This window comes from Protobothrops mucrosquamatus, unplaced genomic scaffold (assembly GCF_001527695.2).
Source record: "Protobothrops mucrosquamatus isolate PMUCROS unplaced genomic scaffold, P.Mucros_1.0 scaffold1199, whole genome shotgun sequence".
Lineage (NCBI taxonomy): Eukaryota > Metazoa > Chordata > Lepidosauria > Squamata > Viperidae > Protobothrops > Protobothrops mucrosquamatus.
The window spans coordinates 234,341-248,094 of record NW_015387410.1 but is presented as its reverse complement, the minus strand read 5'-3'; positions in this window follow the sequence as shown (position 1 = coordinate 248,094).

The following is a 13,754-nucleotide window of genomic DNA, read 5'->3' as shown; positions in this document are numbered from 1 at the left end:
ATCACTTGATCACATCTATTTTGAAATTTAACATCAAACGATTGAAACATCTCAGCCATTGCGGAGACCAAGTTGTGCAGCTCTCTAACAAGAAGCGGTGGAGGTGAAAAAGATAACGGAGGTGACAAGTGGAAAGTTTCAGAAGTTAGTTGAGATGTCTGAGACATCAGGGATGTAAACGGTCTCAAAGTTAGAGGCAGGATTTTTCTCAGAACCATATTAGCAATAAATTTAAGCAGTTCAGTCAAAACAAGTAATACGCAGATTCAAAGTAGCAAAAATTTCAAACCGGAAATCACTTTCACTTCTTGCTGAAAAGTATCAATAGGGATCTCAGTTATTGATCGGTGCTGATTGGCTGTCAGTTCTCGATGTTCAGTTGTTGGCCACAAAGGGCAAGTGCTGATTGGTTGTCAGTTCTTTATGAGCCTTACAGACTTAAAAACATATAATCGCGCCTGGGCATATAGTATCCCAATGTCTGGTCAGATCAGAAAATAGTTAAAACATTCTAGGCCAGGGATATATTTTGTATTATTAAGGGATGAAAAAGCTGCTTGTTTGCAAGCGCTCTCTGATTGGTTGTTTTGCTGCTCTTCCTAAAAGTGCACTCTGGATCCAGCACTTGCCATTAGGAGGACTGAGCTTGCGATTGTGCATAATATCTACATTCTTTGCAAGGGCTTTTGTGCTGGACTGGAGAAAAGAAAGAGTGAAGATTTCCCTCCATTCAATAAATCCATGTGGCCTTAGTGGGATTTGACAGAAAGACTAATAGAAGCTATTGGAGAAAAAGCAAAGGTACCTGTGGATAATGTAGAGCAATATTTATCTACTTGTTCATTATGAAAATTTATATACTGCTTCAATCATTTTGATTCTAAGTGGCAAATTGAATAATAATTGAAGACTGGTCTCCCACCATCTGGTTATAAGCTGAGAAAAGAGGGCTGGAAGAGAGGATTGGCTTCATGTTTCCAATCCCTCTTCCCCTACAAGTGTTGCCAGCATCTCCTGCAGTATATCTCTGAGTCTGGCACTGTTATAAACCTTTCCCTCCCCCCTTCCGCCCCCAACCACCCTGGTTATTTCAGGGACTGCATACCAGCATGCACATCCTTTCCTGGAATCTCCAATCACCTCATATGATAAGGCACTTTCAGAGGAGTTCTGCCAATAAAGCAGTTTTTCATAGGGATTCTAGTGGGCTATGTGTTCCTGTAGCTGTTGTTATGTATTCATGTCACACAGAGGTTCAATTGATGAGAAGGGTCTGACTGAGCAAAAATAGAGATTTGCTATCTGATTTCAACTTGGAGCACTCTCTCTTTGGGGATCTGGAAGTAGGAACATCCTGTGGACACAAGGGTACTCCCAAAAAAGTCTTTTGTTTATTTGTGTGTTTGTTTGTTTGTTTGTTTGTTTGTTTGTTTTTTAATGCCTTCAAATCAGTGTTAAATCCTGGCAACTGCATGAACAAGTCTTTCCAGTTTTCTTGTCACGATTTCAGAAGTAGTTTGCCATTGCCTGTTTCCTGGGGCTGAGAGAAAGTTACTGGCTCCAAGGTCATCCAGCTGGCTTTGTGCCTAAGGCATGGCTAGAATTCACAGTCTCTCAATTTCTGGTCTACACCAACTTCAGGCCACAATATTAAAAATTAATAGTAGTCTTAGGGTGTTTATTGTTGTTGTTTGTCCATCGATTTCGATGAAGACCTTGACATCTTGGGTCAAGATGTCAAGACTTGCGCGTGGATTGGATTAAAGTGAGGGAGAGGTGCGCATAGTCAGCCTCACTCTCTCTTCCCAGATTCCATCTTGTTCCAATGGCAGGACAAAAGTCGAGACAGCTGGAGATGGGCTAGGCGCAGTGGTTGACCAGGGCGTCTTTCGTGTCTTGCCGTGCTCTCAGCGTACCACATCGCTTGCAGAAACTGCCTTCATGACCGTTGGTCCTATTTTAATAGGTCTCATCCACTCAATCCGCCAGAGTCTGTCTTCACATGCTCGGGATAGACAAATCCTTTGCTCACCGAATGTCAAAGACACAACGGCTACTCTCGACCTGGTTTGGCCAGCCTGTCGAAGCTGTTGTCCGGGGTGTGGCCGCTGCGCATATTACAGCTACTAGGAGCCACAGGTGAGAGCTGAGTGTCAGGTGGGGACCAAAGGTGTACGAGCTGCCCTAAAAAGGGCACGACATGCCCTCCACCAGAGGTGCTACCCCTCCCTGAACACCCCATACACCCCAGGGTATTTATAGAGAGAGACTATCTGACATAGTGGTTTCATTTTGTCCACTATTCCAAAGACAATACATTTGTTTTCATGGTCAATTAATAACAAAGGTCAACCACTGACCTAACCATTAATAATCAGATTTTGGTAGGAAAGTAAGAAAAGAGGGGGAGGGAAACCTATTGTTTTTCTGTACTAGAATTGTTTATTCCAAACTCCCAGCAAATCCAGTTGAATCTTGAACATTAATGATTTTAATTTTTGAATTCATTCCAAAGTTCCTGTTTTTAATCTGTTCAGAGTACAGATTTCTGGCTGGTCAGAAAGGACTAATAAAGAAGTATCAGCATTAGAAAATACCTAAATTTGGAAACTGTAGCTAGATCCAATAGACGGCATAATAAATGGAAATGTAAAAGTAGAAAATACTTCCAGTCCTTGACACATCTTTTAGCTCCTAAATAACTCAGAAAACAATTGGTGAACATCTGTCAAAGAACAGCTTTCAGATAGTAATAAAGAACAACACTTGGCTTTAACAGGGAAAATAATGGTCTGTGTTGTTAATAATTCTGAACAGCGAAGATTTAGCAAAAGACATCTGTTTTAATAGTGGTTCAGAGGGATTAACAGTCATATGATAAGCAGTATTTACATGTGGCTAATGGTAATATATTGATAGATGGCATAGAGTAAAAAGGCCAACTGGGTTATTTAAACTTTATAAAAATGATTACCCAGTTTATTATTATTTAATATAGTTTCATTTGCAATGGAAATGAAATTAGTCTGCAGTTAATATGTATTTCTGCATGTTCTGATTAGCTGCTTTTAGAAAGTGCCCTGATTTAATGTTCATAGATCTTGGATTTTACTTTAGATGTGGTGGGTTGATGCTTTCAGAACAGCATACCATGTAGAGCCCATAAACTAATGGTCCTTAGTAATGAGTTAATATTTGGATCTGGATAACAGAATAACAGAGTTGGGAGGGACCTTCGAGGTCTTCTAGTCCAACCTCCTGCTCAGATAGGAAACCCTATACCATTTCAGAAAAATGGTTTTCCAATCTCTTCTTGAAAACCTCCAAGGCTGGAGCACCCACAACTTTTGGAGGCAAGCCATTCCACTGTTTAATTGTTCTAACTGTCAGGAAATTTCTCCTTAGTTCTAGGTTGCTTCTCTCCTTGATTAGTTTCNTCGCCTACATCGTCCATATAGGACGACTCGGGAACTCAACTCCTACCCCGGGCAGCTCACCTATCCCCTTATGCCCAGGGGAAAGGTATCAAGCCGTTTGACAGCTGATGCTGGCTGTCAAACCGGCTTTTACGCAAAACAGGCGGGAGGCAGCAAACAGCTGCGACCGACGAAATCGCCTGCCACCGGAAGTCCACAAAACTTCCATTGATTGAACCTGGTTGGCTATGCCATTTTGGCCACTTCTCTGTCCCTTTACTGGTCTTGTGCATAAGCCTTTTTTTTTTTAAGGGAAGCAGCTGATCAACACAAGTCAGCCTTCACTTCAGTGCTTCACTGCAGATGGCAGAAGGTTTAGTGGTCAATGGGGTTTGTACACAGAGAAAGATAGGTAAAACAGTAACTGGAACCAAATAACATAAAATGAAATTTGAAAGTGAACTATGTACAAATGATGATGTGCTTTGAAAAATGTACAATTTTTTTATTAAGATTTGTAGAATAGTAGAATAGAATAGAGCTGGAAGGGACCTTGGAGGTCTTCTAGTCCAGCCCCCCGCTCAAGCAGGAGAACCTGTACCATTTCAGACAAGTGACCGTCCAGTCTCTTCTTAAAAACCTCCAGTGATGGAGCGCCCACAATTTCTGAAGGCAAGCTGTTCCACTGATTAATTGTCCTCACTGTCAGGAAGTTTCTTCTTAATTCCAGATTGCTTCTCTCTTTGATCAGTTTCCAACCATTGTTTCTTGTCCTGCCTTCTGGTGCTTCACAGAATAACGTGACCCCCCCCCCTCTTCTTTGTGGCAGCCCCTCAAATACTGGAATACTGCTATCATGTTGCCCCTGTTTCTTCTTTTCTTTAGACTCTAGCCAAACCCAAGTCCTGCAGCTGTTCTTCATATACTTTAGTCTCCAGGCCTTTGATCATTTTAGTTGCTCTTCTCCAAACTTTTCCAAGGTCTCAACATCCTTTTTGGAGTGTGGTGACCAAAATTGGTTGCAGTATTCCAGGTGTGGTTTGAAAAAAAAGAAGAACGAGTTAAAGACTACTTGATAAAAGGGACTATGAATTTTGGTTATAAAATACAGATGGATTAATGGAAGACAATGTGGATATATAGGATAAAAATCACATGGTGTTAAAATTTAAGATATATATGACCACATATATATATATATATGTGTGTGTGTGTGTGTGTGTGTGTGTGGTCATATGTGTGTGTGTCCCTAATAACTATAAAAATACGCATCCCAGGAATATCTGTACAATGATATAAAATCCTCAAACTCTGGGAAGGATATAAACCAGCTGTTTATTGTTAAAAAAATAAAACAATAAAAATAATTTACAATACTAAAAACAACCTTACCTGTACATTTGGTTTTTCTTGCCTAAATGTAGAACCTTATTTTTTTCACCATTGAATTTCATTTTGTTAGATAGCGCCCAATGTTCAAGTCTGTCTAGATCCTCCTGTATCTTAAGCCTGTCTTCTGGAGTGTTGGCTATTCCTGCCAGATTGGTGTCGTCTGCAAATTTGATGAGTTACCCATCTATCCCCTCATCCAAATCGTTGATGAAGATGTTGAAGAGCACTGGCCCAGAACAGAGCCCTGGGGCACCCCACTACACACTTCCCTCCATGTAGATGCAGTTCCATTGAGGACCACACGCTACGAATCACACACCAGCTACGAATCCATCTGGTGGTGATGCTGTCTAACCCACATTTTTCTATCTAATCAAGTAGTAGGTTGTGATCTACTTTATCAAATGCCTTACTGAAATCCAAGTAAATTATATCCACAGCATTCCTCTGGTCCACTAATTTTGTCACTTAGTCAAAGAATGCAATAAGATTTGTCTGGCATAATCTGTTTTTGACAAACCCATATTGGCTTTTAGTAATGACTTTGTTTGCCTCTAAGTGTTCGCTGATTCATTGTTTGATTATCTTTTCCAGAATCTTCCCAGGTATTGAGGTCAGGCTGATAGGTCTGTAATTTCCTGGATCCATTTTTTTCTCCTTTTTTGAAGATGGGAACTACATCAGCTCTTTTCCAGTCCTCTGGTAGTTCCCCAGTGCTCCAGGATCTTTGAAAAATATAGTTCAGTGGTTCTGAGATCACATCTGCCAGTTCCTTGAGAACCTTGGGGTGTAATCCATCTGGTCCTGGTGATTTGAACTTGTCTAGGCTGGGCAGGTGCTCACTTACCATTTTCTTGCCTATCTTAACTTGTGTTTCTATTCTGTTTTTTATGGCACTATTTTTGATAGGTTGGTCTGTTTTTTCCTTTTGTGTAAAAACAGATGCAAAAAAACGAGTTAAATAGTTCTGCTTTCTCCCTGTTGTTTGTCACCTTCTTGCCACTTTCACCCACTAATGGACCAATCATTTCCTTCACTTTTTTCTTGTTTTGTACAGGTTGAAAGAAGCTTTTTTTGTTATTTTTGACTTTGGTCACAAGTCTTAGTTCATTTTGAGCCTTAGCTTTCGTCACTTCATCTTTGCAGGCTCAGGCTATTTGCTGATATTCTGACTTAGTTATGTGCCCCTCTTTCCACTTTCTATACTTTTCCTTTTTATCTTTCAATTTATCAGAAAGGTCTTTATGCAGCCATGCTGGTTTCTTTTGAGAGCTGTTATTTTTCCTCTTTGTTGGTATTGTGCTAGACTGGGCTTTTATTATCTCACTTTTCAAAATTTCCAAAGCTTATTGAGTTGTTTTCTCCTTGAGGATTCTCATCCATGGAATCCTTCCCAAGCCCTCTCCAAGTTTATTAAAATTAGCTCTCTTAAAGTCCAAGACTCTAGTTTGACTGTGTTCTATTGCTTGTGCTTCCATAATGTTGAATTCCAATATTGCATGATCACTTCCTCCCAAGGTTCCTGTGACTTCAACACCTTCTATCATTTCATCTCTGTTAGTGAGGATTAGATCCAATATGGCTAATCCCCTAGTTCCCTTCTCTACTTTTTGGGAGGCAAAGTTGTTTGCTAGGTTTGTCAGGAATCTGGTTGATCTTCCACTTGGTGCAGAGTTTTTCTTCCAGTTGATGTCAGGGTAGTTAAAGTCCCCCATTACTATTGTGATGTGCTTCCTACATACCTTAGTTAGCTGACTAGCAAAAAGTTCATCTATTTCCTCTGTTTGGTTGGGTGGCCTATAGTATACACCTATGGCAATTCCCCCCCCCCCCGAGGAGAGGAGCAGGGTGCCGAAATTCAAACAGCTGTCAATGAGTGCAACGGAAACAACAGAGCAATTATCTACTGGGGGGGAGCCGAATAGGCCAGTAACACACTAGTTAGCCAAACGCTTGGCATTACAGAGACTATAAGAACGTGATTCTCAATCCTGGCTAGAACTCTGACGATGTCAACACATGCTGACGAAAGCTAAGTTTTTAAATAAATTCTTCAGTCTCGGTGATCTGTGTTTTAGTTTTTGAATATGAATATACCCGAGACTCGTATCTTCAAAACACACACACACACATAAAATGAGGTACTGTTGGTACATGACACCAGAAAATTTATTACAGATACATAAATGTACTTCAAGCCAAGGTTGGAATGGGAAAAATGTGAAGGGACATTTTACATAGTGGACCTGTAAAGAACTCATTAAATACATATCACGCTACAAAGGATTTTAAAAATCGATATTGAAAAACAAAAAGAATTAGATTGATACTCTATATGGTAACTGCAGCAAGATTATTATGCAGGTAGCTTTTGACTTATGACCACAACTGAGCCCAAAATTTCCACTGCTAAGCAAGACACTTGTTAAGTGAATTTTGCCCCATTTTATGACCTTTCTTGCCACAGTTGCTAAGTGAATCACTGCAGCTGTTAAGTTAGTAACACAGTTGTTAAGTGAATCTGGCTTCCCCACTAACTTTGCTTGTCAGAAGGTCACTTGCCAGTTACCAAGTGTCCAAATTTTGATAACGTGACCACAAGGATGCTGCAAAGGCCGTAAGTGCGAAAAGTGGTTATAAATCACTTTTTTCAGTGCCATTATAACTTGGAATGGTCATTAAATGTATGGTTGTAAGTTGAGGATTACTTGTATGCACAGCAATGGAGGAATACTAAAACTCCCACAATGGAGGAATGGGTTGTGAATTTGTCAGGATTGGCAGAAATGGCAAAAACGATTTGTTTGGACAAAGAAATAAGTACTTTTTCTAGAAGACTGGAAACCTCTTACGGACTTTTTGCTCAAAGTGGGGAAAAAAGCGAAGTGATAATTTATTGACTTGACGATTGAGAAGGGATTAAAAAGGGTCTGAAGGGATTTTTGTTAACACCAAGAGGGAGGAGAGAAAATAAATTTGTTTATAATGGTGGACAAAAAAAAACGGAAATCGTTTATATTTTCTGATTTTTGTTTCTTTGGCCTTTGTTTTACTTTGTGCACATTTTCTTTTCTTTTTCTTTATTTTTCCTATTTTTACTTACATTGGTCTTTTGCTTATGTGAAAATTCTCACTAAGAATTATATATATTTACTCCTGATGCTAAAAATATAATAATAAAGGCAAGACTGATTTTTTACCTTTTTGCACAGGCCTAGAAGCAAGATGAACTTAGGGCTTCTCTTTCTCCCTCCCCCCCCCTCAAGCTAACAATCAGGATTTACATTTATCCACTTGTTAGTGGGGCCTACCTGATAAGGCTTCACATTAGCCTTAGGCATGAAAAGCTGGCTGGGTGACTTTGGACCAGTCATTCACTCTGAGCCCAATCCACCTTCATTGGATTGTTGTTATTGTGGGGAAAATAGGAGGAGGAAGTTGTGTTGAGTTATTCGCAAAAATAACAAAGGTAGGCTACAGATAAATAAATAAATATCCCTCAGTATTTTTCTTTCCTTTTGTCAGAGCTAGTCAATATTTTTGTTTGATGTTTATTCTTTTTTTGCCCCCAAGAATATAGAAGCAGCCTTTACAAAAGAGAAAGAATGAAGTGTGAGCTTAAAACTGAATTAATAGATCTAACCTTCTTAAAGCAGGGGTCTTCAAACTTGGCCCTTTTATGACTTGTGGACTTCAACTCCCAGAATTCCTCAGCCAGGCACGCTGGCTGAGGAATTCTGGGAGTTGAAGTCCACAAGTCTTAAAAGGGCCAAGTTTGAAGACCCCTTTTTCTAAAGGCAAGGCTATAAATGCAAGGTCCAAGCTTACGTAGCTGCATACGATTGTCTCCACCTCTTGCACAGAGCACCAATTTTGGTGGGAAGTTTCTGCCCACGTAGCAGTTCAAAAGCATACAAATGCAAGTAGGTGGCTCTCAAGAAACAAAGGTGAGCCCCGTGCCCTAGAGTCGAACACAACTGAAGGGAAATTTTTAACTTTACTTTTTTTCATGGGAAGGAAATTCTTTCGCTTTACTCTTCACACATTAAATCTGAAGAAGTCAGTATGCATCATGTGGTAAGGTTCAGTGATGGGATTCAAATATGTGAAGAACCAGTTCTCTGTGGAGATGCCGCTTCTGGAAGTCCACTCTAGGCCTGGGCAACAAAAAATTAGCTACTGGTTCTGCCGAAATAGTGCAAACCGGCTGAATCCCACCACTGGGTAGGTTCTATCACAATATCACATCAAAGTTCCGGTTTGGATAAGTATGTGTGCAAACACCCTGATCCTTATTGTGCCAAAGTTCACAACTAAATATGTGTGCAAAGTTCAAATCTGTGAAGATAAACTATAGTAAATAGGTGAACCTTCAGACTCTGGTTCTGGATTCATTGTGACAGTACAGCAACATTTTTTGTATGGCAATAAAGTTGTGCGACCACACACTATACAAATAAGGCAAAAGAAAACAAGGAATGATAGTAGCTTTATGACAAAAGCATGCAAAAAGGATTCAAAATAGTCGGCTGTGGGAGAAATTTAACTCAAACCCTGAAAGCTACTGCTGGTTAGCTAAGACATACTGAATTAGATGGGCCAACAGTGAATACAAGGCAGTTTTATACCTAGGTCAAAGGTGCAAAACTGATGTCTGGGAATTGCTGATATCCTGCTAGTTTCCTCTTTGTAGGCTCAAGATGGTGGGGCCAAACATGTTAGCTTTTTTCCCCCCTGGGGGGGAAACTGAAAAGTTAACAAGCAAAATGTTTGCTGGATGACCTTGTTAAAAACACCTATTTTACTTCTTAACGTTAAATGACTCCCTACACCAAAAGAGGTAGTATTAGTCCATTTTTGGAGTATGGCCCTCAATATAGCACTAGCTTCTAGGAATTCTTAATATCTGAAGTGGGTGTCTTCTTACGTTTTCAAAACTTAAGTGACCCTTGTCCCAAAGATGGAAGATAAATCCTTCCATTCCCCACCATCCAGTCAGAGCTGAAGAAGCTTCTTGGATGAGAAGCGAAATGTCTTCAAAGAGAAACAAAGTCCAATTGCCTCGTGAAAAAGCACCTTTTTGACAACTATGACCTGGATGACTGAGCGTCTCCATAGACCCTTATTTCTTTGTGCATGTATCTCATGCTACAATCTGAGATCTAACTCCCTAAGCATTATTATTCTATTCCATGGATTGTGCTTCATTATTAGCATATAGTAAATAAAACTACTACAGAAAGTAATACAGCTCTCCAGCCGGTGAAGCTATACACCCAAGATCTGAGGATATCTGTAGTATGATTATAGACAAATTTGGGAGGAAGGGGGAAAAATCACGTATTTTCAGATATAGAAAAGCAAATAAAAACTAATCTAGAGTAAAGAGTAAGAATGTAAGCTGTCCTCCAGGACATCCACGAACTCTCAGGTGACATACAGCTGGGTTCATGGATTGGGCAAAGTCATCATGGTTTGGCTTTGGCTTAGTACAGGGGTCTTCAAACTTGGCCCTTTTATGACTTGTGGACTTCAACTCCTGGCTGAGGAATTCTGGGAGTTGAAGTCCACAAGTCATAAAAGGGCCAAGTTTGAAGACACCTGGCTTAGTATGATGAGTAAACTCAACCAAATTATGGGGTATAGTATTGCATTATGGATGAATCCATTCCATTAGGGTGTATTTGGTAAACCCTAACTTGTAGGGTAAATGTTGGATGCCCAATGCTTCAGATATTTGAGGTGATATTGATAGTGGCCTACCTTATAACAGGGGTCCCCAACCTGTGGGCTGTAGCCCACTAGCGGGCCGTGGCCTGGTCATTGGGCTGCGGGACAGGCTGGCCAGTGTGTGCACACATGTGTGCGCACTCTCCTCTACTCGTCCTAGCGCAGCCGCTACACAAGCGGGGTGCCACATGACAAAAATGGGACGCTGCATGCTGAAACCAGGGTACCACACGGTAAAAACAGGGCACGTGGCAAAAATGGCGCCATGCAGTGAAAACGGGTCACCACATGGTGAAAATGGGGCATCGCACAGCAAAAATGGGGCGGTACTAGCAAGGGTCACACAGGCACTAGCACTGCCCCGTTTGCGTTGAGTGTGCTTGTGGCCCCGTTTGTGTGCGCACGTAAAATGTTTCCCCCTCCCTTTCCCTCCCTCTCCCTTTCCCTCCAACTGAGAAATGTTGGAGACCTCTGCCTTGTAAGATTGCTATAATTTTATTAAATTTTACAAAATGTACAATAAAAATGAACACAAACCTTATAAAATAGCTATAGATGAAGCTCTTTGATCAACTTCAAGGGCTAATTAGGAACAACAATGAAGCAGAGCAGCATTTCCAAAACTGATGTACTCCAGATATTTTGGGAGGTCATTAGCCATGCTGGCTGACAATGCTGGTAACTATAATTCATACATACCCGGAGGGCAACAGACTAGGGCAGCTTTAACTTCAACGGATGCTTTTTTTTAAAATTAGTCGCTTCTTTGGAGATGCTTACACTGCCTTATCCACGCCCACCTTTCCCTGTTGTTGAAGACCTGAGATTATATTTTAACTATATTTCTAGATGGTACTCTAGTCTAGATGCTGCAATGGACTTGGAATGGAGAAGACAAAGTCTGAAGGCTTATCCTTGTCTTCCCACCATACTTAACAAGGTGTAACACTTGAAAAACACCTGCATCATTCTTTTAACAAGTTCCATGAGGATCAAACTGTATAATGACAGAGCAGACATGAATTCACCAGAGTCAGATGTGGCCACAGGCCAGAAGAACAACAGAGAAATCAAGTGGAAGGAAAGATCACCAGCTGCTGCATTACTACACCATCCACAATATGCATCCGTAGCACATCTGCTCTGCATTTCTAAAATCACCAAGTTGTTTGTTCAGCAGTGGGCGTGTTTGTGGGAACTGAGTCACTGGCCGTATGAGCAATTTCTGCTTTTCCATCTCTCTTTGTCAGACCTCAGTTGGACAAAACCAAGAAATTATATTGCTAGAGATAAAAGACTGGTCTTCCATTTCCAAGCTGAACCCACAGGCAGAGGAAGCTGGTCCTAGCATAGTGTTTTCTACCATATCAGAGCCGTGATGCAGCGAGATCATGCAAAGATCATGGCCTTTAAAATGTTGCTGTTGCTCCCTTCCTCCGTCCCCAACATCTGCCTCTCGTTCTATCCCAGGAGTAGTCAACCTTGGCTCTTTTATGACTCGTGGACTTCAACTCCCAGAATTCCTGAGCTAAGCTGGCTTAGCTAAGCTAAGCTGGCTGGCTCAGGAATTCTGGGAATTGAAGTCCACGAGTCATAAAAGAGCCAAGGTTGACTACCCCTGTTCTATCCTATGAAGGTGGTCCTTCCTCCAGAGTACAGGAAGCTGGAGCCACTTCACAAATGTTACGCTATGAGATGGCTGAGGAGATGAAAACGATGCAGAGTGAAGGTCCAACTCTCCTCCCACAATGACGTACAGGGATGCAGTGGACTTCCAAAAATCCTTTAGGAGAGATAAGGTGCTGAAGCATGGTGTTGCTTCTTCAAGTCTCTCCTTCTTCTGCAATAAAATCCTGAGCTCCACTTGTCCTCCAGCCCATGACTCTTCTTTCTGAGGAAACCATTGGAGTGATCTTTTGAATTGCCAAACCTGAGTTTCAGTCCTAAGACTAAAGTCAAATAGCTTTCACATCTCCTTCTTGTCTAATTATGGCTACTCAAATTAAAAAAAAAAGTTTCCCAAACTTCCCCTTCTTTCACATCATACTTACTTTGCGGAAGCGAAGGCCCATTTGAAGAATTCACAAGATGGTCGTTGTGGGGATCATAAGAGGACAAAGGAGTATTAGGTATTTTTGCCACTATGTTATTTTTTGCCTGCTTTTTTCCATACACAAAGTGCGGGATTTGAATGGGAGAAGAAGTGGAAGAGCAACGCAGCAAATAATTTAGGCCAGGGAGTTGCCATCTGGTGGTTACTGTCTGCAGGGCCATATAAAAATGCCAACTGAAGCACAGTCCAACGATGCTTCCGCCCACCTTCCATTGCTTAATGGAAAGCACATTAAGATTCAGTAAGTGCTGAAAGCTACAGTTGTCTGAAATAATTAAGGATATATAGCTACACAGATCTTTTCTTCTTAGAATGTAAAAAACGGTATCTACTATAGATAGTCCTTGAATTAGATGGCAATTGGAACCGGGAATTCCATTGCTAAGTGACACAGTTGTAAAATGTGATGTAACATGACCACGTTGCTTATTAATGGCAATTCTGGCAGTCCTGTGGCTGTTGCTCACAAGGATTGCACAAGCAAGGCAAGGACCTCATATGATCACAACTTCCAACTTCCTGCTGCATCCCCCACTGACTTGGCTTGTGGGAAGTTGGCAGAGAACATCAGAAATCAACATCATAACTTTGAATGGTCGCTGACTAAGTGGTTGTAACCCAAGGGCTACCTATAGTCCAGCTCATCCACCAGCCTGGAAAGAAAGCAAAGTCAACTGTGGGGTCGACTGTGGAGTCCTTGGTGCTTCCTGAATTTGGTGGTGATGCTCAGCGAGCATCAAGGACCCCACAATTCAACCCTGAGCTACAAATACTCTCTTCTAAAGTCAATTATATTCATAAAAAGCTTCAGCAGGGAGAATTTACAAAAGAGGCAAGGAATTACTCAGCAGATAAATGACCGTGTTTACTACATGGCACCTCCCCATATGCTTCCTCAAATCCATGAGTACCCACAGCTTGTTAATCTCCAAAGCTTAGTGATGCTTTGGAACAGCAAAAGGTATCTTTCTACTCAACGCACAGCTCAAGTGGTTTCTTCTTGCAAGTGACAACTCAGCCAAGACCTTGGCACGGAGATGAGTAAGTAAATAAATAAATAAATAAACCCAATCCTTGGCAATCCTACAGCAATAGTGATGAAA